This window comes from Pogona vitticeps, chromosome 3, assembly GCF_051106095.1.
Source record: "Pogona vitticeps strain Pit_001003342236 chromosome 3, PviZW2.1, whole genome shotgun sequence".
NCBI lineage: Eukaryota > Metazoa > Chordata > Lepidosauria > Squamata > Agamidae > Pogona > Pogona vitticeps.
Genome location: NC_135785.1, coordinates 226,627,564 through 226,655,079, shown reverse-complemented (window position 1 = coordinate 226,655,079; position 27,516 = coordinate 226,627,564).

Below are 27,516 nucleotides of genomic sequence, written 5' to 3'. Positions count from 1 at the left end.
GTGGATCGCGTTTAGTCAGAACTCTCCACTATGACTTGTCCGTCTTGGGTGTCCCTGCATGGCATAGCCCATAACTTCTCTGAATTACACAAGGCCCTTCACCACAACAAGGCAGCAATCCGTGCAGGCGATCTATGTCTAGAAATCATTTAAAAAGAGATAAAGAACTGAAAGAAAGCTAAAACCCATGAAGAAATGTATATACTGCAGACATTTTTGTTCAGTAGTGAGTCAAAGCAATGGATAAAATGATAAGAAAATGCAATTATTAAAGTTACTGTAGCTCAATTTTAATCTCATCATATATTCAGGAGGGACTGCTGAAAATCGTAAACATATTGATTTGGTTTAAAGGAAATTAGTAAAACAAATTAGAATAAATTGAAGAACTCATCTAAAAAGTGTTATCCTGCTCATTTCACTTGGGTGAGGCAAAAGCCTTCCTAGGTCATTCCTGCCTTTTCATCTGTGACTTATAGGCCTCTTAAATTTCTGAAAGGAACATTATAGTCACCCATTATGGATAAAATGAACTATGTGGATGTGGGATTTATTCTTTAATGAACACTTTCTGGAAGTGGTGGCTTTTAAGAGATCAGACAGTAAAGTTCTAATTCATATGCCGGATTTCTTTTTTTCTTACTGGAAATAAGATATGTAAATCTTCAAATCAAAGAGGACATTCTGTTCACATACCTGCTCGCATTCCACAAATCATTTAGTGGTTTTCAATCACAGCTTATTCAACAGAATCTATGTACCTAAATTTTAGTAGAAAATATTGTTGATATGCTGCCTTAATTTTGATGGATGTACAACAGACAAACAAAACTGGTCCAAGCTTGTTAAGTCTGACTAATACTCATTTTCAGTCTTTGAAGTGTCCCCAAAGAAAGCATCAAGAGGGGAAGGTGACAGCCCTGTCCACCAGCTGGTTGACAAAGGAACCTGCCAATGGCCACAGTACTGTAAGAGAGGCAAAGGTGTCTGTTACCTTCACCCCGTGTCCGTTTTTTTTTTTCTCAACCCAAAGGGCTCACACTGGTGATGTTCCCTCTTTCTCTCACTGCCACCAGTGGATTTCTTTATCCACGCTGTAAAGGACTGTAGTCTGACACTGGCTGCCAACAACAGAACTTGTTTATTAAATGGTATTAGGGTAATTAGGGTAATTCAGTATCACAGATGTTCTTTATTCATTTCATAGAATCAAAATCATTGAAATATCATATACAGTGATGCCTTGCAAGACGAAATTAATTCGTTCCACAAGGTTTTTTTTGGGGGGGGGGACTTATATACCGCCCCATAGCGCTACAAGCACTCTCCGGGCGGTTTACAATTTAATTATACAGGCTACACATTGCGTCATATTATGACATTTTCGTCTTGCGAAGCACAGTACTAATGGTTGTGCAATTTAAAACAAACCAAAAAGAGAGAGGAAAAATATTGTCTTACAAAGCATGGCCACAGGAAAAATTCATATTGCGAGTCACACAAAAAATTGCAAAACGCTTTCGTCTTGCAAGTTTTTCATTGCATGAGGCATTCGTCTTGTGAGGCATCACTGTATTCTGCCACACATTCAATCACCTCCTGTTTTATTTATGCACTTTAACGAGCTTATCTTTATTAGCTTCAGTTCTCACACTTTCTCTGACTATCTATCTCTCTGCAAACCTCTCTCCTCCTCTTCTCACTCATTTTCTCTCTCTGACTCAACTGTCTCTCTGCCTCCACCCCTCTTGTCGTTTCATAGGCTTATGCAAATGAGCTCCAGCTATGAGTGACAGGCACGACGTGGGGAATCCGTCACAGTGTCCACCTACACCGTATAACAAATCACCAGAAAATGACAGTAAAGGTGATAGTCAGCCATTACAACCAGGCAGGTGCATGGTTGCCAAATGGAAGGTTGCATCCTCATGGGTACAGACTAGAGGTTTGGAGATTTGTACCAGTTCATAAACATGGCACCTTAGGTGCCACAAGTTCCTTTCCCCCACCTCCCCAGCTGGATTCCCCCACTCACCAGCCAGCACTTGCTCTTCTCTTCCTCCTCTTCAACTGTTCAGCCGGTCCCAGGAGGAGCACGGGTTTCCCTGCCCCACCTCCTTGGCTGAGCACTCAGTCAGACAAGAAGGTGGGTCAGGCCAACCCATGCTTCTGCCAGGGACTGGCTGAACAGCTGAAGGGGGGGTGAGAAGTGTGCTCCAGATGGTGAGTGAGGCACTTGTGGTGCCATGCTTAGAAAATGACATGAACCTACAAATTGAAGTTTGTGGCCATCTCTAGTACAGACTACAGATTCATTGGGGTGATCCCCCTCTCAGCATCACCATCCCCTTCACCACACACCAATCAGATGCAAGGCTCATTAACATCCCCGCTCACTCTCTCACTGCACCATGGCTTTGGCCATTAAGTTTGGCTAGGAACTGCTTTCTGACCTGCCGGCAACTTTGGAACTTGGCCTCCAAATGCAATACAACTCAATTGCTAGCTAATAATTGTGTAATTGTATTATTACTTGGGATGAGAAAAACTCTGTTTCAATTTTTTGCATTCCTCTGAATCCCACATGCATTTTCTCCCTTATTTTGTTTTATATCAGGTTGGAAAACTTTGAGACATTTTCTACCACAGAAATTTCTGTGCATTTTAACCCATTTTCTTTCATTGGCAGATTTATTTGCATGTTTTACCTTATCTGTACACTTTCCCCAGTGTGTTCTTGCATTCCCTCCCCCACAATTGTATGCCTTTTAGCCGAACACACTTTTAAAAGTGCATATTGTTTATTGTGGACTTTGTTTCTCCTTAACACTCTCTACAGACCTTGTAGAGTCTCAAGGTAAGGCACATTTCATTTTGCAGCTACTTAAGACAAATCCAATAAAACTGTTCTCCATCTTGAAGATAATAATTCCAAATGTCCAGTTTCAAAAATTATAATTCGGAATCTCAACACAACTGACAACCTGGTACCACAAAAAAGAGTAGACTTGTGTCTAGATGGGCGGGGTATAAATTTAATGATAATAAATGAATTCTGCACACCAGAGAAACTAGAGATACTTAACAGCAATTTTCAGAATGCTCACCCAATTATATTCTCAGGTTTCTTTGGAAAAAGCTGGTATGAAACTAGTACAAGTTTGTGGTGTAATTCCAACAATTATGTTTTGAGAGCCACAGAAGAGTTGTGAGTTAAGAGGGGTCACTTTGAGAAGGAAAAATTGTAATCCTTAAAATTAGGTTAGGTTTCTATATAGCCATTATAGTCATCCAATATTTCTCTGCCTCTACATTTCTAAAGGTCACCTAGCACTAAATGCACATTTGCATTTATTCCACTGTTTTTTAAAAAAGTAAAAGTTGAAATAGCTTCAGATGATGACAATTATCAGGATCACCAATGGGAATGGAGGGGAAATTTTATTTTTTCCTGCCCAGCTGAAGTATTGAGGAAAAGCTTTTCTCTCAAGCTTGTATTTGCTTTGGCAGAAAATCCCTCAAATAGGCACCAATTAATAATGCTCCAATCATAAGGCATTTAATCCTTTGAGGTTAACATTTACAGCATTCAATCTTAGATTAGATTAGATTAGGCATCCTTCAGTCTCAAGAGACTATGGCAAAGTGCTCTGAATGGAGGACTTGGAACAGCATCTAGTGTGGCTGAGAAGGCCAATTCGAGAGTGACAATCCCTTCCACACTGAAGACAAATCCAATCTGTCCCCTGTCCAGCTCCCTGATTTTGCTGGTTTCGGGACAGCCTCTTTGCCTCAGCCTGCTGGACAAGGGTCTCTTCAAATTGGGAGAGGCCATGATGCACCGCCTACCTGCAGGCTAAATGCTCAGATGTCAATGTTTCCCATCTGTTGAGGTCCATTTCTAAGGCCTTCAGATCCCACTTGCAGATATCCTTGTTTCGCAGCTGTGGTCTCCCTCTGGGGCGATTTTCCTCCACTAATTCTCCATACAGATCTTTTGGAATCCGACCATAAGCCATTCTCATGACATGCCCGAGCCAACGTAGACGTCGCTGTTTCAGTAATATATACATGCTAAAAATTCCATCTCATTCTAGGACTCCTTTATTTGGAACTTTGCCCTGCCAGGTGATACCAAAAATGCATCAGAGACAACGCATATGGAACGTGTTCAACTTCTATCAAGAGTTTCCTCCAGCACCACAATTCAAAAGCATCAATTCTTCAGCGGCCAGCCTTCTTTATGGTCCAGCTCTCACTTCCATACATCACTACTGGAAAAACTATAGCTTTAACTATGTGGACCAGCTCATTCTAGGACTATTGTATTTGGAACTTTGTCCTGCCAGGTGTTACCAAAAATGTGTCAGAGACAATGCATATGGAACGTGTTCAGCTTCCTCTCCTGCCGTGCACAAAGGGTCGTGTTGCAAAGGTTATGTGATGCTAGTTTGGCAGTGAAAGCAGCTAAATGTCAAATTGGGAACTCTGAAATAAGATATCTATGGCATCTAGTCTGAGGGGGAATGATCAAACCCCTAGATGCCAATATAGAAGCTATTGATACTTGGCCCACCCTGACTTCTAAAAAGAAAACCGCAGTATTCCTTGGGTTAGCCAGATATTATAGATATTTTGTCCCAAAGTTTAGTGAGATAGCTGCTCCATTAACAAACTTAACTCAAAAGAAGCAAGCTGAAAACATTCAGTGGATGTCAGAGTGCCAGGCAGCCTTTGATCGTCTGAAGAGAGTGCTGTCTTCAAAACCTGTCCTGATTGCACTGGACTTCGATCGTGAGTTCATCAAATGTGGGACTCGGAGCCATGCTGTGCCAAGCAGACAACAGTGGGAGTCTACATCCAGTGATGTACATCAGCAAAAATTCCAACCTGGTGAGAGACATTTATCCACCAACGAGAAAGTGTCTAGCTATCATACGGACACTGCAAAAGCTGAAATCCTACATTTGGGGTAGGAAATTCGTACTCTGCACTGATCATTCCACTTTGTTGTGGGTAGAAACTATGAAATCCAACAGTAGCAAACTTATGAGATGAGTGCTGATTTTGGAAGACTTTGATTTTGAAATCCGCAGTGTAAAAGGATCTCAGAATGTGGTCACAGACACTTTGTATAGAAGGTCAAATGACTAGAGAAAATTCTTTTGTTTGTAATTATGTGAGGTCAATATTAACTGTTATGTTTGTATAATAGTTATGTGATATGCTTAAAGTGCAAAATTTGCTTGGATGTTAATAAACTAAGAGGTAGGTAAAGTTATAGTAAAAATAATAGTAAGCATGCTTAATAATATAAGAGGTTAATATTTGCATTCTTCCATGGATCTTAGTTTGTTTATCGGGGCAAACCGTTAAGTTTCCCCTCCTAAAACAAACTAATTAAGGGGGGGAGGGATGTAGTGTTCACCCTGCTCATTAATATTTATGTTGTGATTTGCATGCACCAATAGAAGTTGATGAGAGGCAGAGTTAAGTGGTGGTGAAGAGAAGGAGGAGGAGAGAGAGGAGAGTAGGGGGTTGAGAGTGAAGAAAGAAGGTTGTTTAGTTGAAAGTTAATGATATTGACTGGACTGTTATCACCTGTAACAAACAATTTCTACTTGGTTCGTAAATGATACGCTGCTTGGTCCTCTGTCATTAACGGTAAATAAAGATGATGTAATCAACTGGTGGCAGCTGAATGACATGGCACTTGTGCTTTTGTTTGATGAAACAACCAAGGGACAGGCAGGAACGTGACATACGTATCTTCCATTTTAAAAATTTGCCCTCCATTTTTGGAGTTCACAAAATGCAGAGTCGACCTAATTATGGCAACATAAGAAAATCATCTAAAATGTCTACCATTTGCAATGAGGCATCATTACTTTCTTCCTTTCTAAAACCCTAGGGAGCAACAAAAATTTCACACTGCAAAAATCAAGAGCAATTATGTAGGAATGTAGGCTTTTATAGAACTGTGAATGACGAATGCTATCTCTTTGCTATCTAATTCCCTCCTTTCTATACGCACATTCCCCCCTTTCACTCTAGGCTAGAATGAATTGTGAACTACTTCATTAGGTAATTACTTGATTATGATTTAATTTCTTGCTATAGCATCCTTCTGGAGCACTCCATTTTAGCTGCCATATAATGTGCTAACAGTATTGAATCTCACCTTTTAAAGAGATGGCATGAGTATGATTATTCCATTAAGCTCTGCGGTTGCGATTGGAGGCAGGTATGATGAGAAGCTAATAAAATGAGACAAAGGACAGTTAGAGCACTGGGTGAGTTTCATAGCAGTTGTCAGCCAGCTATCTTGTAATTTTAATCCAAGTCTTTGCTATATTAATGGCACATTAAAACTCTAATTAAGCTACCTCAAAGTCACAGCAATCAGCTATAAGGTAGTTCTGCTCTCCAAAGTATAGCTTAAAAGGATGATTTAACTTGCTTGCTCTCTCCCTCTCTATATACACTGTATATATTAAAATTTTACCTGATAATCTAGGTGGGGAGAATGATAAGACAGTATTTCCAACATCCAGTGTTATATGGAAGTTAGAATACCAGACTGAATACATCTGAGTGTGCAGGTTAGGTCTAGAGTTGTGTTGATCCATGAAACGGTTCCAACTTTTAGTAAATGGGTCCAGTTTCCATTAGAAGATAACCCACCAAAGGGGAAGGGTTTTTTCCCGTTGCTTTCTGCACCTGTACAGACTGTTTTGGAAGGTTTTCTAGCCTCCAAATCAGCTTGTCAAGGAGATACACTGAGTTGTAGATGAAAGCCAGATTTGCAGGTGAGTACTGAAGTCTATTTAACTTTTCATTTCAGTTCCTAATCCCATCTGCAAGAACCTTTAGCTGCCTTCTAGACTGCAATTTAACTGTGGTGCCAATGACATCTGCATGATTTATAAGGCTGATAAAAAAAGATGGGTGCTGAACTGCCCACATAACCCACAATCAGCAAATATCTTGATTTCTCATTGGACCACCACCACTCCTGCTTACGTGCCCATGGATTTTTTCCTCTACAAAGTAAACTCCTTTTCTAACACTGATCCACTTATCTTCATTAATATGGTGTTTGGAGCTTTCAAGCTGCTGTCATTATGCCATTGTAACACCAGGGCACTTCGCCACCATGGGGTCTTGCTGCTATGCCAGTATGGTTTTAAAGTTGTTGGGCATCAACTGCTCTGTGGTTTTTAACAGCCTGCTAACTTGGGAGGATTGGAAAGAAAATGTATGGAAAATGTATATGGTTGTATGAATGCATGGAAAATTCATATGTTTGCATATGAATAATTTCTGAATAAACATGATGATACTCAATATGAAAAAAAATATCATTTTTAATGAACAAAGTGTAGTTTGGATATGAAGAAAGTCAAGCAAGGGCAGATTGCTATTGGTTAATGTGCACAGGACTGTCTAATTCTTTGTTCCACTCCATTCTTATTTCATTAACATCAAATCTAATGCTTTCTAATAGACATTTGCGAACTACAGCTTTTGGTTCTGATTTTTCTGAAAATGCTAATTAAGGTATGCTAATGAACACTGTGCTCAGTAAAAAAAGCTGTTATTTCAACACATCACACTTCTGATCATGGGGACTGGCCTATGAAAGCTTCTGCCATGATAATATTTGTTGATTTTTAAAGTACTGCAGTGGGCTTTGATGTTGTTCTTGCGACATATTACTCCAGCTACTCTTCTGAAGTCTCCAACATAAGCTCAGTGCTTATGAGTGGAAAGATTTATGTCATGCATAATGAAACTTTGATGCGATCCGCTTATCCGGCACACGTAAGAAGAGATGGGCCTGAACCACTGGTTCAGCAATTCAGCGCAGTACATTTCCCAGCCAAACAGCTGGTCTGTGGTTTGGCACATCTCCCCCTCCAGCAGGCACCCATGCAGCAGCTGTGCCTGAAAGCAGGCAGGGCAGGGCACTGCTGTAGAATGGGCACCCACTAAAGGGGGCTGGGCACCAAACTGTGGTTCAGATGTTTGGCCATGAAATGAAGGGCACCAAACCACTGAACCAAGTTTGTGCTCATTTCTACACATAAGTACAGGGCTGCTTGGAGGAATGGGAGAGTGGCAATGGGTCCCTGCTGTATCCTCCTTATTCAGTTTTGTCACACCCACACGGAATGCAAGCTTGAAGCTTATGTTCTCTGACTGACCTAAGAGGAAAGGACTGCATAGGATGGGGTTATCCCAACCCTCCTAGCTGTCCTGGTGCAGTGCTTGCAGAGACTAAGTGAAGAGCATAAAAGAGCATTCTGTGTTGGCCTCTGTGGATCTCACTGCATAGAAGTACTGAAGAAGGATCACATCCAATATGTATATATCCCCTCTAATCCCTTCTCCATTTTCCAGACCTTCTTATAGAGGTTAAATGTGTTTTCCTGTATGGTATGGATTTTCTCATTGTTAAACATTTGTTTCTAACATAAAAACAGTACCTTTTTTATTTTAGAACAACACTTTTTAGGACATCAGATATCAACTGATGTGTATTAGGTGCATCAGAATCAACACACATATTCTTAACAATGAAAGCAGCAGGCAAAAAGAGGGAGGTAGGAACATAAGGGGGGAAAGTGCTGCTCTTTTCTCCCCCACAGTGGTCCCAACCAGACTCGTTCCCTGCCCCCAGGAAGCTGTTGTTTGCTTTGAGAGATCACGCTTCATCAGTCCAATAGGATGCCAATAGAAGATGGGGATGTTGTCACCAGGATCATCAGTAGACAGGCAAATTGTTAGAATTTTGCAGTACTGAAGCCATATCTACACTACAGAGTTTTAGCAATTTAACTTTCTGCATTGATTTCAAAGTATTAACTATGACATATAAAGCCCTAAATGGTTAAGACCTCAATATCAGGCAGAACGCCTTCTCCCGCCTAGATCTACCCGTATCACTCGTTCTAGCCAGGAGGGGCAGTTGAGGGGCCTAACACCGAGGGAGGTCCAGAGAGAAAGAACAAGAAACTGGGCCTTCTCAGCAGCGGCCCCTTGTCTGGAAAAATCTACCCCCAGAAATTTGCTTGGCTCCCTCGGTAGGTGTTTTTAAGAGCAAGCTCAAGACCCAGATCTTTAGGCAGGCCTTCCCTCCTGTCATTATTTAATTTATTTTTGCCATCTTGTATCATATTATGTTGTTGTTGTCTTATACGGCTATTGTTTTTATGAAATTGTTTTATGAATTTATGTTTTGTTAGCCGCCCAGAGTAGACTTTGGTCTAGATAGGCGGGATATAAATTATTTATTTATTTATTTATTTATTTATTTATTTATTTATTTATTTATTTATTTATTTATTTATTTATTTATTTATTTATATCCCGCCTATCTGGTCGTGTTAGGACCACTCTAGGCGGCTAACAACATAGAAATAATACAATAATATACATATAACCATTTTACATAACAGAAAAAAAGAATACTAAACAAAATGGGAGAGCTATAGGAGAAGGGAAAAGTCATCAGGAATTATCTGTTGGGAAGGCCTGCCTAAACATCCATGTTTTTAATTGTTTCTTAAAAATACCCAGCGAGGGAGCCGCGTGAATCTCAGGGGGTAGGTTGTTCCAGAGACGAGGAGCCACCGCCGAGAAGGCCCGATTTCTAGTCTTTTCCTTCCGGGCCTCCCTCAGCGTTAGGCTCCTCAGTCTCACCTCCTGGCTCGCGCGAGTGACACGGGTAGATCTTGGTGGGAGAAGGCGTTCCGCCAAGTATCGAGGTCCTAAACCGTTTAGGGCTTTGTACGTGAGCATCAACACTTTGAAGTCAGTGTGGAATGCAATGCAGCCAGAGTGGGTGAAATATGTTGGTATCTTCTCACTCCACTGAGTAATCTGGCCGCCGCATTCTGCACCACCTGTAGTTTCCGCAACAGCAGCCTCAAAGATAGCCCCACGTAGAGCGCATTACAGTGGTCTAATATTGATATTACGAGTGCATGTACCAAGGTAGTGAGCGCCCCAACATCAAGGTAGGGTCGCAGCTGGGCTATCCGCCTAAGATGAAAAAAGGCGGTTCGGACCACGGACGCCACCTGAGATTCCATAGTGAGAGCCGGGTCCAGATGGATCCCCAAGCTGCGGACCCCATCCCTGGTGGGCAGGGTCACCCCCCAAAAAGTGAGGGAGTTTCCCAAATCCCCAAATGTGGATAAACTTCTACAGCTCTGTCTTATGGAGTCCAGGAATATGTGGTTTGGTATAAGGTCCTGCCAATGTGGCAGTTCAAAAGCATGTAAAATGTGAGTAGATAAATAGGTACCACCTCAGTGGGAATGTAACGGCGTTCCGTGACTAGTCTCGCTGGCCACATGACCATGGAAACTGCCTTCGGACAAACGGTGGCTCTACAGCTTGGAAACGGGGATGAGCACCGCGCCCTAGAGTCGGACACGACTGGACTAAATGTCAAGGAGAACCTTTACCTTTACCTATAAGCTCTTGTGCACCACTCTGAGCTGTGATGTTTAAAGTGGCATCAACTCATATTAACTTTGTACTACTTTGTACTGTACATGATACCACTCAGGATCCTTGCAGCTATTATTTACTTTTTTTCATACATTGAACAGTACCTCTCTGACTCATGTCACATTCAGCCCAACTATATTATAACAAAATCTTGTTTGGTATCCATTTTTTAAAAAATCCCAGAAGCTGACTCCTTTTTTCATCAATTAAACTATTTCTCAGCCAAACACAAAACAATTGTCAGAGCTGTTTTTCGATGTGTGAGTGGCAGTAGGGTGTTAAATAAGAGAATTCTGTGTGTGTCAGGCCACCAGCTCTGCACTCTGCCAGTGAGCCTCTTACCCTTCAACATGCTGGCGAAGCTTGCCCTTTTGCTGGTGCTATAAGACTCAGATGTTAGTCTGGTCAGCCTCTCCAAATGCAAAGAGGAAGGATGGACATCATGTTGTATTTTCCTCTCAGGCAGCAATGTCACCCTTAACAGCTTTCATTTTCTCATGCATTTCTAAAGCAAATTGTTATGAAGTTACTTACTGCATTAGTACAGTCTGTAAGTGATATAAGATGTAAATGCCCTGTATTAAAATGACAGTGAATCTTGCATATCTCCACTGACACCAGAAGATCCTGTAGGAAGACAGGAACAAAAAAAACGAGACCTTTCTACAGCATGTCGGGGCGGTTGTGGTGGGGAGGGAGGCCTGTGACATGACTAAGATATATCCTTGATCTAATTTTGTTGCTTCAAGGGAGTTTCTCTAGGGAGAAATGTGGAACACATAGACCATCCATGTGTTTATATGTGGTTATTCAGATGTTGAATCTTGACTGGTTTGAGGCAATAGCTCCATTTATCGTAATAAATTGTGGCATTTCTCACCAATTTAATCAACAACATCACAAACTGGATGGTGCCCCATGTTTCATCCTAAAACCTCAGAGGGAAGAAGGAAAGCTGTGAATTCCCACATGCTTTAGAACTTATCTTCCCTTTTTAAGGCTGCCTTTGAAGAACGGTAATGGGTTATAAAGCCATGAGTAGTAGGATTAATGACATGGGCTTTTCCCTCTGATAGTACTTTATTTGTACATCTTTAAAATGTTTCACAAAGTATTTGAAGCTTATAGGACTCAATCCTGTCCTTATAAAGAATTCAGCCATGCAGTTTGATGTATAGGCATGGATATGCTGGAGCATCCAAAATACTTATGCAACAGGCCTGTAACCAGCATTTTTCTGCAAATGGAGGTATAGGGGTAAATGTGGATGGAAAGGAATCATTGCAGAATGGCCAGATCAAGTCAGTAGCCTAATAACTCAATGTTATTTCATTGTGTTATATAGCCATAAAATACATTTTTCATGTAGTTTATACACTATTTGGCAGTACTTTCTTTGTGGGAAACTAAGGTCTCACTCTTACACAGAGCTTGGAAAAACTAATTTTTCGAAGACAACTCCAGAATCCCTAGCCAGCATGCTGGTGGACACTGGAAGCTGTAGTCCAAGCAGTAGTGCTTCCAAACTCTGCACCTGCTATGTCCATTTGTGACAAGGAAGGGAAGTTAGCCCGTGCCTAGTATCAACAGTCCCTATGAATGGTTCTTGACCAAAAGAACTCCCCAGATGGTTCTGCAGTATGGACAAATTGGTGAAGCTGATTTCCTTGGACTTTCTTCTTTTCCTACTTCTGTACCTATGGCCTGCTAGTTTTGCCTCATCCCCCCTCCGCAAAATCAAATCCATACATTGATGACTGCATGAATGGTTGCATGCCCTCCAATGACCATAAACTATGTGTGTACAATGTTAAAAACCTACACAGTGGGTTTTGTTCTGTTTTTGCATACTTTTCAAATCTTCCGTGTCCTCTAACACAGAGGTCATCATACCCTGGTCTGCAGCCCAGTGCCGGTCCATGGCCTGAGCTGGACCAGGCTGGGAAGACAGACCTCCCGTACCCTGAACACACTCCCCTCCCCACAGCTGTTTTGTGCACATGCACACTTGCCAGCACCAGTATGAGCGCTCCCCCATCCCTTCACACATGTGCCTGATACCTGAGCACCCACGTGAAGAGGTGGGTGGGCACGCGGGCGGGTGCACAGGTAGGCATGCAGGCGTTCCTGTGCATGCACGAAGGGGTAGAGGAGTGCTCATACTGGCGCTGGCGGGCGGGGATGTGCTTCCCCACTGCTTCACGCATGCGCCCAAGAGAGAGAGATCGCCCGTGCGCCCCCATGCAAGCACGGGGGGCCTCGCCTCCCTCAGAGGCTCAGCCGGTCAACAGTCCCAAAAAGGTTGGGGACCGCTGCTCTAACACATTTTCCACTTCACAGATCACAAGAGAGAAAATACATGGATTTCGAATCATAGACAACACCATATCTGTGTTTGACCGCAAAGGTATATATCAAGTAAATGCATGAAAATCTTTGACAGACTGAATTTCTCACACATTCCCACATGTCAGTGACTGACCAGGCCCCTCTGGCACCATTCCACAAGCCTCACTGCCATTCATCTGCACAATCCTTTTTGGCCCTCTTTGGCAGGCAAGGAGATGAAAACTTCTGCTACTGCTGTGATAGTGAGGCAGAGGAAGAAGTTGTGGTGGCATTAAAATTGTCAAGTGATGGAAGTGAAGAACAGGAGCCACCACCTCCACTTGCCCCTCAGTAAAGGGATGGGCAGGTAAGCAAAAAGGTATCAAGGGTGGTTGGCAGCTGGTTTGCCTTAATAGTGATTCTTCTTTTTCACTTGCCCACCAGGGGCTAGGGACAGAGCAGTCAGTCTGCTTCGTTTCCGTTGAGATTGCAATTCTTACAATTTGATTTTTCCCCTTCCTGTTTATGTAAGAAATTGCAGGTTCATGTATGTTGTGTGAGAGGTATTACAGGAAGCCCGATTTAGGCTGAATATCAGGAAAAACTTCTTAACTGTCAGAGCAAAACAACAATGGAACTGCCTCAGGAGGTGGAATGTCTCCACAGCTGGAGACATTCAGGAGAAAATTGGACAACCATCTATCAGGTCTGCTTTGATTTGGATTCCTGCATTGAACAGGGGGTTGGATTTGCTGACCTTATAGGCCCCTTCTAGTTCTATGATTCTATAAATATGTTACAAAAATGAATGGAATCCTCATTCATTGGGCCAGATTATATAGGTACAGAAGAGGATCAGATTGAAACGGTCTGCTTATTAATAACAAGGCACTTGCCAGAAAAAAAATAAAGGCAGTAATCCTAATTCTGCACCAAGGATTCCAAGGCAAACTTTAAGAGCTAAGCACTCAAACCCATGGGCCTAGATGGGCAAGATCCTTAGTTTCATAATGCAATACATTCACATTCCTAAATTCTCTTGCTTCTGTTTATGACAAAATGGCTAACTTGGCAACTTCTTGTCCAAAACAAACCAAGCAAATGTCTTGTCCATCCCTAACATCTTCATTCCCATGGCAATAACAGTGACAACAGCAAGTAAGAAGAACAACTGAACAGATTCTCTAGCAAACTGGGATTTCTGGGACAAAACAGAGTATGGAAGTGATTTTTGGATAACGCATCCCAGATTCCCACTGACAGCATGGCCAGGTAGTTTGCTGATTGGTGCATTCTGGGAAGTGAAATCCAGAAATAAAACTTTTTTCAAGTTTTGTGTAGGAATGTTAAAACCTAACCTTTGCTCTAGCTAGCACACAAATATTCTGTACACAGAGATTTATTTACTTTTCTTGAACTATGCAATAGAAAGCCTAGAAAGAGGTTTCGTGCGCAATTCATCTGGTTTTTGAGAGAACTAGGCCCAGTCAATAAAAGTGTTTATCTCAGCTCAAGGACAGTAAGTGATACTTTAGATTTTAAAGTCATATTTTCTTATAGTATTCCTCTTGGTTTCTCTTATAGAATCTTGTTTCTTCAGGCTAGCAAAAGCAACGCGGCACGTATCTTTCTTCTGTACCCAAGAGACATGGTACATTAAATAAAAATGGTATGCACTGGTGCTTAAAATTAAATGTCATTTTTACTTACAGGCACTAACAGGTGCTGTGAAGAAAAATCACACACGCAATAAGTATGAAATAGAGAAGTGCATGTCCCAGTTAAACATCCCCTCAAAGTTACAAGTCCCTTTCCTGAATTCACATTTTCCTTTGATTCAGGTGTGGCCACTGCCACCTGCTCATTTGCTGTCTAAGGAAAACATTTTGTTTAAAGTTATGTTTTTTCCATTTTCCTAAATGTTTCACCCTCAAAATGGACATTCCTCAGCCTAAGCAAACGGCATCCTTTCTAGGCAGGGATCATACAGCACCATTTTATCTGGGTTTTTCATAGTTAAGGTTTGAGCTCATATTGGACTCCAAAAAGGAAATCAGAAAAGGATTTAGAATTGTAGCAGTTCTGGCCAAAGGAAAGAACTAGGGGGTACCAACCAGCCATGAATTGTTTAGCTGTCAAGAAAAGATTAATATGCTTCCAGGTTAATGTGCTTACTTGCATGAAGATGTATTTCTGGAGAAAACCCAACCTGCCCCAGTTCCAACCCACAAACACATACCTGCAGGCACCTTCATTTCAATTACCTGCGAAAGCTGAGGCCATCTTCTAAGCCTTCATTTCTGTTGCAATGTTTCTGGTCTGGAAATCCAAGAATTCCAGGACTTGGGAGTCCAGAAAAAAAAGAATGGCACATCCCTAATTGTGAAAAGCATACAGACTTAGCAGTGTTCAAATTATATCCTTGTGTGTTCAATTAATGTGTGAGGGGCAAGGCAGTAAAGTAACTCCTATGTCCTCATATCCCCTCACTGATGAGTGATCACACAGTGTAATGGTTGCACACTTTAGCAAGAGTCCCACTGTGGGAAATAAAGGAAATGGCCAACAAAAAATGGCTGGCACCTTGTCTCTGTATAAATGGAACATAGCTGGTGATTTTAACTTGCTCCTCATGTATTTACTGAAATCATGAAGAGATTGATTTGAAGATATCTAATTTTTCACTCTCCATGGGAATGGAGGAGTGGAATTTTTGTTCTAATTTGTATTTATAAGAATTCACCAACTCTGGCAAACTTCTGCATATATCAGGTTAAAACAAATTCAATTTTCTTCTTAATCAATGTGGGCAAAACCTAGAGTGGAAGATTCAGGTGTTAGTCTAAAGTGTGCCTTCAGTACAATAAGATTTATCACACTCAAACTAATCAACTCTCCCTCTTCTCACCGTACAAACCTTCCATCATCAATCCCAGTTACTTACTCATTTAAATCTTATCACCTTTTGTTTTTAAAAATGTAGACTATCATTAATCAAACCTGATCAACATTAATGTGCATGTCAATCAGCAGGTTAATTGTACAATGCTATTTCTTCTGCAAAGATTTTAGGAATGTTAATTGAGGGAGGCAGAGCATCAAATCTTTCTTTCTCTTCTATTAGCAAATGTTTGTCAGGAGATAATATAATTTACCTATTATCTATGCAGTTTTATGGTTAACTGGATGCTTTTGAAATGAAAACCCTAGTCAATTTGACTTTGGCAGCTGTGATGATGAGAACAATTACTACTTTGCAAATTACCATTTGCTTCTCAGTTCTGGTTACCTTATATATGATACGGAAAAAGTTGCCTAAACAATACACTCCCTTAGACCATCACTAAGCTTAAATTTAGATTCTGCTCAGTATGTATCCATCCATTTAATAGGATGCCACAAGGACAGAACACCAGGCTGCCCAAAACAAGCAATTACAATTCAGACAATTGCTTTCCATGATGATAGTCTATAAAAGAACATCTGAGATCTAGCTATTATAAAATTTCAGAAGATATGTTGTGTATTAGGCATCTGTGTTGTCTTGAAACAAATGCTCAGAAATGGATGAAAACACAGGTAATTATGTCATTCAAAGGTGACTATGGGGCAGAGAAAAGAAAGGCTGCTTACTCTTGAGGTGGGGTGAAACCACAGCAGATTCATATTATCCCATGCAGCATTCATAGAGTTACAATAATTGTGTATTTAATTTTTAAAAAAACCTCATTTGGAAACAGAGCCATGCTATTCGGATCTGAATAGCTCATTATCTGCTCATTACTCTGTGTTTATTTTTGTTTGAGAAATACAATCACATGCATAATGGTTCGACTGGACAAGAGGAGGGATTGCCAGTTGTCTGTGGTTCCTTTGTTGTGGAGCACACTGAATGGCACCACAAGAATCTTCCTGAGCTTGGACTACAACATCCAGACTCCCTCAGCTCACCTTCCTCATCTCTGTGTTCTGGGAACTGTAGCCTAAGGTGAAATTTCTACAGCCGCTCACATCAAAATATGTCAACAATACAAGCCCCTGCATGTTCCACACAAAATCCCACAGTGTTTAATGAGGTTTACATAATATTCAGGGCAAGTCCTACATCTAATGACAAACGGTGTGTGTGGGATGCTAAATTCCCTCTCTCTCTTTTTGGACTGTATTAGTTTCCAGATGGTAGTTACTTCCAACGCCTTTCATATATTTTGCTTACCATTCTAAATAAACCTGTCTAGTGAAAATGCCTCTGCCCAAAAGTTATCAATCACTGGAGCTGCCAAACGTTCTGTTCACTCAATATTCCTCTGGCTATGAAAGTTGTCACAAGCATAGGACTGACTGGAACACTTATCCACATCACTGCATTTCCATCTTGAGTAACAGTTATCTGTTACATTAGTGCCGATCACTTTGGACATACACAGGAGCTGTGCTAGGAAAAAAGGTGGTAGATAAAACCCATTGAGAAATAGCTGATTTCTAACACTAAGGTTGAGCAAACAACAGCAAGAACATCTACATAAAACCATGAGCGTACTGCCTGAGATGGGCTTATTCTTCAATCTGTCTGTAGCACACCAAGGCATTATGCTAGGAAGAGGACCCAGCTACCATGGGCTGTGCTAATGATTTGCATGAAAGGGAGTGGAGAAACTATACTTTAGTATGTGCTGAATATGTGGCAATATGTAGATGGCAGCAGCTGCAGTAAACAGTTTTGATGAGTAGGTGCTCTTGAGGGATTATTAGGTATGTAGAAAAAATGTGCTACGCCTTGGCCATTCTGATGTCTAGACAGGAATAAAGTGGTCCCATGCCACATGTTTTAATGCATGTGAACATTATTGCCACACTAGGGGTTACATAAACCTGACTGAAAGTCATGGCTGGTCGAAGAACTGATTGACTCTTCTCCACCCTTGTGCCTCAGGATGAGGAGAAGGTAGTCATTCATTTTAGTCTCAGCATTGATTCCATTTAGACTGTTAAAGTTATAACAAGGGGTGAGAAAATCTGCTTCTTCTCATTTTTAAATTCTTAGAAGTTCTGCTTCTTTTCATACTGAATATGAAAAAGAAAATGAAATTTCTTCTCAAACACATTTGCAATGAAATTATCCCCTCTTCCTGCTGATCATATTCGATAGTTACAGCTAAGTGGGAGAGGAAATGTGTTTTTTCTCCTTGTCATATATGAACAATGAGGAGAGTCTAATAAATAAAGATGGCAAAGCTGACACAGAATTTGCACAGTGCACGAAATCCTGTTGTGTACCTTTGCACCTGGTGTAACCCAAATTGGGGGCCTGATACGTCTTATTTACACTAATTAAAAGTTTCCTATCTCCCCAGTGCATGTTTCAAGGTTCCCCCAGGCTCTCTTCTGTCATGGGGAAGCCTTTGGGAGCTTCAGAATTGGGCAGGGGAGGGTGAACAGAAAGTATTTTAAAATCAAAAATTAGTACTGGACAGAATCAGGACTTGCACTGCCAAAGTGGCAGCAATTTTTATTTCCAAAGTTTACTCCCTCCCTTTCTTGAGGCCCCCAAAAGTTTTTCCAGGGCAAAAGGGAGCCTGAGACAGCTTCAAAACCTGAAGTGGTGGCATAGGAAGCTTTTAAAAGCATAAATTATATATTTCCAGTGCCTGATCTAGGTTATGCTATGTACAGAGTTATACAATAGGATTCTGCCCAGCTGGATATTTAACAATATCAAGACTTTGAAGAGCTTGGCACTCAAAGCCTCACATCTGGATGAAATGAGACCCAAGCACGCTTTCAGAGAACTCTATTTCCAGAAAGAATGCTCCTCAAATGGCAAAAAAGAGGTGTGGTCGTGAAAAGACATCAAAGGGAGGAGCACTTGTGTCATCTGAATTCTCTTTGGAATGACTTTCTTTGGACATGTGAGGGTGTGACCACACAGAAATTTATCTGACATTGATGCAAATTTCTCTATACCATACCCTTACATTAAGATCACCATCACCATTCACAAACAAACTTTTAGTAGTCTTAGGAAGGTGCATTTCAATTATCCACATGTCACACACAAACACCCTTTCCCTCATCTTTCTCTGCTGTTAGCATCATGTTCTTACCAACTCCTTTCACCAGCATTAAAATCACTTCCTTTAAAAAATGTTCATGAAATAGTGCTGAATTAACATTTGAATTCATGCTGCATACATTTAGTGCTGTGTTGTTGTTGCTTAGTCGTTAAGTCATGTCCGAGTCTTCGTGACCCATGGACCAGATCACGCCAAGCCCTCCTGTCTTCCACTGCCTCCCGTTTGGTCAAATTCATGTTGGTTGCTTCAATGATGGCCATCTCATCCTCTGTCATCCCCTTCTGCTCTTTCCTTCACTCTTTCCCAGCATCAGGGTCTTTTCCAGGGAGTCTTCTCTTCTCATGAGATGGTCAAAGTATTGGAGCCTCAGCTTCAGGATCTGTCCTTCCAGTGAGTACTCAGGGTTGATTTCCTTCAGAGTGGATTTAGTGCTATAGCACTAAGTTATTGTTGGAATTATTTTCAATCTTGTATTTTGCCTTTTGAGAGGTTTTGTTGGGAGGGACCTTTTCGGGCTGGGGTGCCTGTCAATCAATCCAGTAGTAACTAATTGTTCTCTCTCTGCCTCTGATTTTGAAAAGAGTCACACCTCTTCACTTTAGAGTATTCTCCCTCTTTTTTTAATCAGTTAGTTATGCTGCAGTCAGTGTACAGCTATGAGTCAGTTAAAGCCTATTCATTAAATCAGTCCACTTTTCCAGAGTATGCAGTCTTTGAATCTGATGGGAACTGTGAGAAAACAAAACCTTTCATTCTTTCTCTTACCGATGTCTCACCGTATTGAGACTGTGCCATTGAAGCCAATATGGAGTGGTCTACTCTGGGGAGACTTGAAACTAGTTCTTCTCCATAGGTCCCTGCACTTTCTCTTCATTAGATAGAGATCCTCACCACAATTCCACACTGTGTCAAGAGTTATCACACTAAACTAGCAGAATTTGTTAAGGAAAACCGGCAAAATTATTTACAAATTGCACTGCACTTGTAGTCCTTACCACCGTGAACAGAAGGCAAGCAAAATGATTAGGGTTCACTCCCATACCACGCACCACTCTGCACATAATAAATTATGTCATCTGGACATGCTCTGCAATTGCCCCAAAGGACTGATGTAGCTGATCACACAAGCCAAAAGCTTAAGAAAACTATGCAACTTGAAAAAACAGCTGTACTCATGAGTAGGGCTAACAGCTTGTAGCTGACAGAGCAATATAGAGAGGAACAGTTTTCTTTTATGTAATTTTGTTGTTTTTATTGTTGCATCCCTCGCTGTAAGCCGCCTAGAGTGGTCTATCGACTAGATAGGCAGGATATAAATAAAATAAATAAATAAACATGGAGAAACGCAGCACAGAGGCAGAGAGAAAGACCTTTCTAGATATTCCCTAATTCCAGAATCGCACATTACAAAGTACGTGAGGAGAAAACATTCTAAGAGCATTAAAAACACATTCCTCTGAACATATACTTTGACTCTGAGTGCTTGTTTGGGTTTGTCCCATGTTGATTTTTTTTATATATATAAAAAACTCAGTTACCTCATGGGTAGGCTCATGCAGAAAATAATGGGATGGCTACATTCTAATTGTTGCTGCTGTGGTTTGCTCACTCTCAGTGTTAGAAACTAGGATATGATTGACTCAGAATGGTCAGGCTATGCTGACGTAATAAACTGTGGGATTCTGAAGATGATTTGTGCTGCCAGACCTGCAGGTTGGCTGCAGCAAATCAATTCACATAACCAGAAGGAAAAGAATACAGACAAGGGTCAATCCAGAAAAATGGCATGGAGTATTATAATACTGTAACTCAAGATGGAAGTGGCTAGATATACTGCCAAGCTGTATATTGTCCGAATGCAAGGCCAACATATGTGTCATTTATATTTTATGTGCCAGACTGAAGGATTCGAGTTGTACTGCTGGATAGGCTTAGTGGTTTAGGAACCTGGTGCCTAGTGGTTTGATTCCCCACTGAGCTTCTTTGACTCAATGATCCATAGAGTCCCTTCCAGCTCTGCAGTTCTAAGATGAGGATAATTGCTTCAGATTGGTTCGGGTTCATCCAAACTGGAGAATCCAAAATTTTCTGAAGCAACAAATTTTGGGACAATTTATGAATCTCTTGGTTTGTTGCTCCACCACAGCCTCCTCCCACCCCTTTCCCATGGCCCCTATCATCTCCCTACCTTGTTGTCATCCTCCCCTGTTTACACTGTCATAATCTTTGCAAACAGCAGCTGGCTTCCCCTCCAGCAGCCTAGCTTGCCCTGTCTGCTTATGCGCCTGCCAATTAGCTGATCTTGCCATAGGCATGTGGCAAGCTAAGCTGCTGGAAGGAAAGCCAGCTGCTGTTTGCAAAGGTGGAGGCGGTGGCAGATGCCACAGTGGTGGAGGCATACAAGAACAAGGTAGGGAGGTGCTGGGACAAAGGGAAGGGTGAAGGGGGCAGGCTGTGCAGGCTGGGGGGAATCAGGTTCTTTTTTCAGGCTGCCCCAAGCCCTGACAAACTGACAAACCAATTCATGGTTCAGCGATATACCAGCTGGAAATTTGTGATGCAGTTCATGACCATGTCTATTTGTAAAATCCTATGCCTTGATATATTAGCCCCAAGGTCTGAGGCCCAAAATACAGTCGTGCCCCGCTTAACGATTACCGCGTATAATGATGAATCCGCTTCACAAAAATGTTTTTGAAATTGCAATCGCAATCGCAAAACGATGTTTTAATGGATTTTTTAACTTTGTGACGATCGGTTCCCTGCTTCGGGAATCGATTCTTCGCATTACAGCAATCAAAACAGCTGATTGTTGGGTTTTCAAAATGGCCACCGGCTGCTCAAAATGGCTCCCCGCTGTTTTTAGGAGCCATTTTTCGCTTAACAGGCACCCAAAAATGTCCGCCGTATGGAGGATTTTCGCTGGACGATTAGGTATTTTGCCCATTGGAATGCATTAACCGGTTTTTATGTGTTTTAATGGTGTTTTTTAAATTTCGTTTGATGACATTTTCGCTCTACAGTGATTTCGCTGGAACAAATTAACGTCGTCAAGCGAGGCACCACTGTACAGAAGCCAAAGCCTGGGACCTGCTAACCCTACAGGGAACCTCCTTTTCTACATTGACTTGTCAGTGCAGGTAGTGAGCCTGGGGGGATCTGTTTCAGAGGAAGAAGAAGAGTACCATGTTGCATGTCAGAGGCCAGCCCTTTATAACCTGCTGCTTCTCAAGAAAAGGGTAAGGTGCCTTGGAAGGATTATCTTCTTCTAGAGACTTTAAAAGACTACAGGCCAAGCTGAGACTTTATTTAAGGACACTGTCCTTTGGAGCCTTTTATGCTGCTTTGTTCCTTGCTTTTGTCCACATCAAGAGATCCTTTACTATCCCAATGGCTTGCTATCACCGGAGTGTCTTTGCTGGAAGCACCAACCCAAGAAATTTTACATGAAAGGTAAGAAACATGGTGTATGGACAAGAGAAAGGAGCTGGCTTGGATGGGAGAGGAGGAAAGAGATGTGGGATAAGTGGGTAGAAAGAAGAGATTGTTAGAATGAAGGTGGTAGGCCAAATCTGGAATGGTTTAGAAAAATAGCTAGATATTCCCAATGGAAAAACAGGGATTGCTGAGTCTGTTTCTCACCCGGAGTGGTTGTTGGGAGTCTGCCCATCATTCACTTCACAGGCTGTTTGTTTTTCTGTAGACTCTTAAAATTTCTGAAATTATTTTCATTCTTATTCCATGAATAAGCAATGGCTTCTCCCTCATCTAAACCAATGTTTCCCAAAATGGCCACAATAGGCCTACTTTTTTTTTTTAAATCATTTTCCTCAGAATTATGCAGCTAGTGAAAAGGTCTGAAAAGCAACACACTGAGATACCCCGACTGTGGCACAGTGGTTAAATTGCTGTACTGCAGCTAAAACTGTGCTCACGACCTGGGGTTCAAATCCCAGGTAGTCGGCTCAAGGTTGACTCAGCCTTCTATCCTTCCGAGGTCGGTAAAATGAGTACCCAGCTCGCTGGGGGGGGGGCAATGTGAAGCCTGCATAATTAAATTGTAAACCGCCCAGAGAGTGCTTCAAGCGCTATGGGGTGGTATATAAGCAGCACGCTTTGCTTTCCAAATTATTTATGTAATTTACCCTGAATGAGTGCCTTCGTTTAAAGCCAAATTGGAAATAAACAGAGTGTTGTGTCTAATTTAATTCTTGATTCACTTTTAGATTACTTGGAAAACAGATTTGTGCATATTAATTACTTTCTAATGAGAAATATTTGCAAGTTGCATCTGTTATACCAGAAGAACTTGAATTGTTGTTGCAAAGTGGATATGTGGCATTAGCATCTTTTAGTTCAACCAGCTTATAAGGATATATTATATTTCAGTTGCAACTCTGTACACTAAACCTGGAGTAAGTGTCCTCGAACTTGGTGGGACTTACTTCTGAGTTAAAATGGCTGCAATACTCTCCAAGTATATCTGGGAGTAACTACCATGGGAAATAATAATACCTTTAAAGTAGATGTTAGTACAATATACACTGTTAATCAAATAAATTCTTTGATAGGAGTGGACAACATGTAGCCCTCCAGATAGAACCATAGAATAATGGTGTTGGCCACTGCCCATAAAGCCATTCATTCCCATCTCCTGATCAGTGGAGGAACCCAAATCAAAGCAGATCTGAGAGGTTGGTTGTCCAGTTTTCTCTTGAATCTCCAGTGTCCAACATGTTGTTGAACTGCAACTCCCATTAGCCAATAGTGAGAGGTTCTGGGCATTACAGTCTATCTGGACGGCTATACTTTGTCTAGTCCTGTTCCAGGTAAGGGTGTTTTCCCAGGAGAGAGGATGCAGCCTCCAGAACTCCAAAAACTGCACACCCCTCCACTATATCTCCACCCATATTACCTTTCCACCCACTCTTCAGTCTGCTGTTTCCTTCTTAGCTTCACATTTAAGGGCAATGGAGTCTCCAAACAAATTGCTTTTTCCTCTCTTGAATCATGCGTGGGAGAGAGGGAGGCATGTTGCCATTTCATCTTTCGTGTCATAGGAGAGATGCTTCCTGATTGATTTAGGTGAATTACAAATATAAAGATATAAAGACAGCTTCACCTCCTGCTATTCTTTATACAGAGAGATATAAAGATTAGCACGAGGTAAAGGTTCGCCTCTGCTGGCATACCAAATACCAAAGCTCGGAACTACTACCTCCATAAGTGAAGCTCATTGCAAGGTCATAAAGCAAGTCAGTATGTTGCAGCAATTCTTCTCTTATGGATGGCATTGGACCAAGGCACATAATCAAAAGCACCTCTAAATAGGATTACACATCAGCAGTTCCCCATTCTCTGAGATGTCAAGGCCAAACCTAAAAGCAAGGGTTGGGCTCTTATGTAACAATTGAAAAATAACGTGTGTGTGTGTGTGTGTGTGTGTGTGTGTGTGTGTGTGTGTGTGTGTGTGTGTGTGTGTGTGTGTGTGTGTGTGTGTGTGTGTGTGTGTGTGTGTGTGTTTTCATGGACGTGGCACAGATGATATGGATTTTTTTAACTAACCTCCTACAAACTATGATGTGTGCAACATGCATGCAAACACCCAGAAAGATCAAGTGTCATTTGGGAGACAAACATTCAGGCCACCACACGGAGTAAAACAAACTTTTGTGCCTTCTGCATTGCCCATCCTGAGGCACACCTCCTATCTGGAGACCTGAAGAAACAACAGTGCCCTGAGATTTCAGTAGCGTAGTTCATGAAGACATGGGAAATCTACGTACCACTGCAGTGATATGAGCCTTCTGAAAATTTCTTCAAACTTCATTGTAATTATTTTTCTTTCTAGACTTTTACAAAATCAATAAACGAAAAGAATGGAAGCTTTTAGACTTCTTGAAGGAAGAGAAGTACTGTATTACACATGGTTGTTGAATTATCCTAAGACCCAGACTTTCATTTATGCATCCAGTTCTTACCTGAGAAAGAATCCCGATGGTTTTCTGGAACATTTAGAAGACTAAGAGCCGTCTCTGAAATGTAAAACCAGCAAAGTGAGGAATGTATAGTGAGATTTATGAGTTTTATGACACATTTCCTAAAACACAGGAGACAAATCCATTTTCCAAATGGCCTGGTTGCAGATAAGTCAGCTGACACAGGAAGATGGAACAGATTGTCTAGACGCCTTAAAAATATGGTTTAGCTAAAAGTATATAAATCATTAAAGATAGCTTTAAGAAATAAACAAATTATATAAACTAAAAGAAGAATTATGGAGAGGAGGAAATTACTAAAACATTGGTCTGTCAATACAAGAATTATATTGAATCACAGAAAAAAGAGGCAGAAAACAGAATATTATTGGGTTCTCAAAACAAGGAGATTGCAGCTGAAGTGGGTAGGGAAAAGTTTGTAGATACCTCTCCAGGCAAAAAATGTCCAGGGGAAATGCTTCACATGGCATGTATCTTTGTGCAATACCTACATTATGTTACTGTATTATTTATGGGTGAAATGTATATCTTACCTGTCCTCCAGCAAGCTCAAGGTGGCTTACATGGTCTTTTTTCTTCCATGCCTGACTTCGCACAGAGAGGGTGTGTCTGGTTGAAGGTCACTCAGGGAGTTTCATGGCTGAGCAAGGAAGGACCTTAATGCATTGACATAATGGGACAGTAATACCGATTATTTTAAAGTATTAAATCGGTTGTCCATAGGTGGCAATTAGTCATGCTCTTCATGTCTCTAATGATTAGATGTTTAAGAACAATGACAAAGAGAAAGAGTAAAGACTTTCATGTTTAGGCAGACATTATTTTTACGAGATGGTTAAGTTTTGCCTACTGTGTGCATTTTTAACTGCTGCATCTGTTTGCTTTTATTATGCTGCCATTGTTTTGAAGTTTCATTGCATTTGACTGCTTTTAATTGCTGCTGCTGACCTTGAGTGATGTGTAAGATCCAGAAATATAGAAATAAATAACTAATTAAACAAATAACTGTACACAGATAATATCAATGTACAAAAATTTGTGTGGGCCCCAGCATGCCAATGTATCTTTATCATAATACATGAGGGCAACTCAATTCATCTCTTTTGGTCTCTCGCCCTATAAAAGTCTGCTTTTTTGCTCAACATGGACAAGCCAAGATTTCCCCTCACAGAGCAGGAAGAAAAAAGAAGATGAGGAGAAGATGGCACTAGAGGTGTAATGAAAGCTGTCAGCAATTGTCCAAGCTAATGCTAGTTGTTCAAAGATCTTTGTGAAATACGGAGTAAAATAAAACTGGAAGTGCACATAGTTTTACACAAATAGTAAATACATTTTCTGTTCAAGAAACTACAGTACTTGAAATTACACTCTCTGTGCATTCACTCAACATTACATTTTAAACATCTGTCTGCTCCTCTCCCCATTATATCAGAATGGTTATAACAGTTCAGACTTTGCAAGTTTATGCAGTTTTAGGGGTAGCTTTCAGATGCTCTTTATCATGAATACTAATTATAATGGAGTGGCATGTACCCAACAATGAAATATAGAATGGCTGCTCGTAATGTTAATAAGAGGCTAAAATCTTTTGTAGGATATTGGTTTATTTTAAAATTGTATATACACTGTCACGTGCTTGCACTTAACAATGAAGAAGTGGTACAGAAAATTAGAAAATTAATACATTTAAGCAAACATAAAAAGCTAGTTCAAGTTAGTTCAGTCATTTGACTAAGTGAAACCTGTTGGAGGAAGTACTCCTAGCTATAAAGCTAAGAAACACACAAATACATACATACAAGTGATGTTTCTAGCTGTGACTTGACATATGGGGTGGCTCAGAAAGTGAAGTAGCTATAAATATAAATATATAATTGTGAATAACTTCTGTATGTTTCATATTTTCATATTTCATATTTTTCATATTTTGCATTGCAGAGTACTAACCACAGTATAATCAGTTTAAAACATTTACACCAGTTGGCTGATAAAATCTGAGGCAAGGTAGAATGAAGGTGGATTTTGATTTACACAGATAATATTTTAGTCAGTCTATGTAGTATAAAAATCTTTCCCCACCCACTAAGTAATTCCTTAAATTACATAATCCCACCTCTTTTAAATTTAGAGACTGTTACACATTACCTAGGTATATTGAAAGAAGATTCTGAAATTTTCATCTCTCACAAGAAGAAGGAATGGGGGTGGGAACTATACTGGTTTTCAGCTTAATTTTGACCAGCAGAGAAAAAGCCTAACCACACTAGCATATAGATATGATCTATGGATCATTGAGGGCAGAAAAGAAGGCCAAGGTCTGCCTGTGTTTATATTTAGATCAAGCCATCTTTCCCCTTTATTTATTTATTTATTTATTTATTTATTTATTTATTTATTTATTTATTTATTTATTTATTTATTTATTTATTTATTTATTTATTTATTTATTTATTTATTTATTTATTTATTTATTTATTTATTGGACTTATATACCGCCCCATAGCGCTACAAGCACTCTCCGGGCGGTTTACAATTTTTAATTATACAGGCTACAAGAGCTGTTGTGCACTTTTCTCACCCAGTGGTAGGGCATG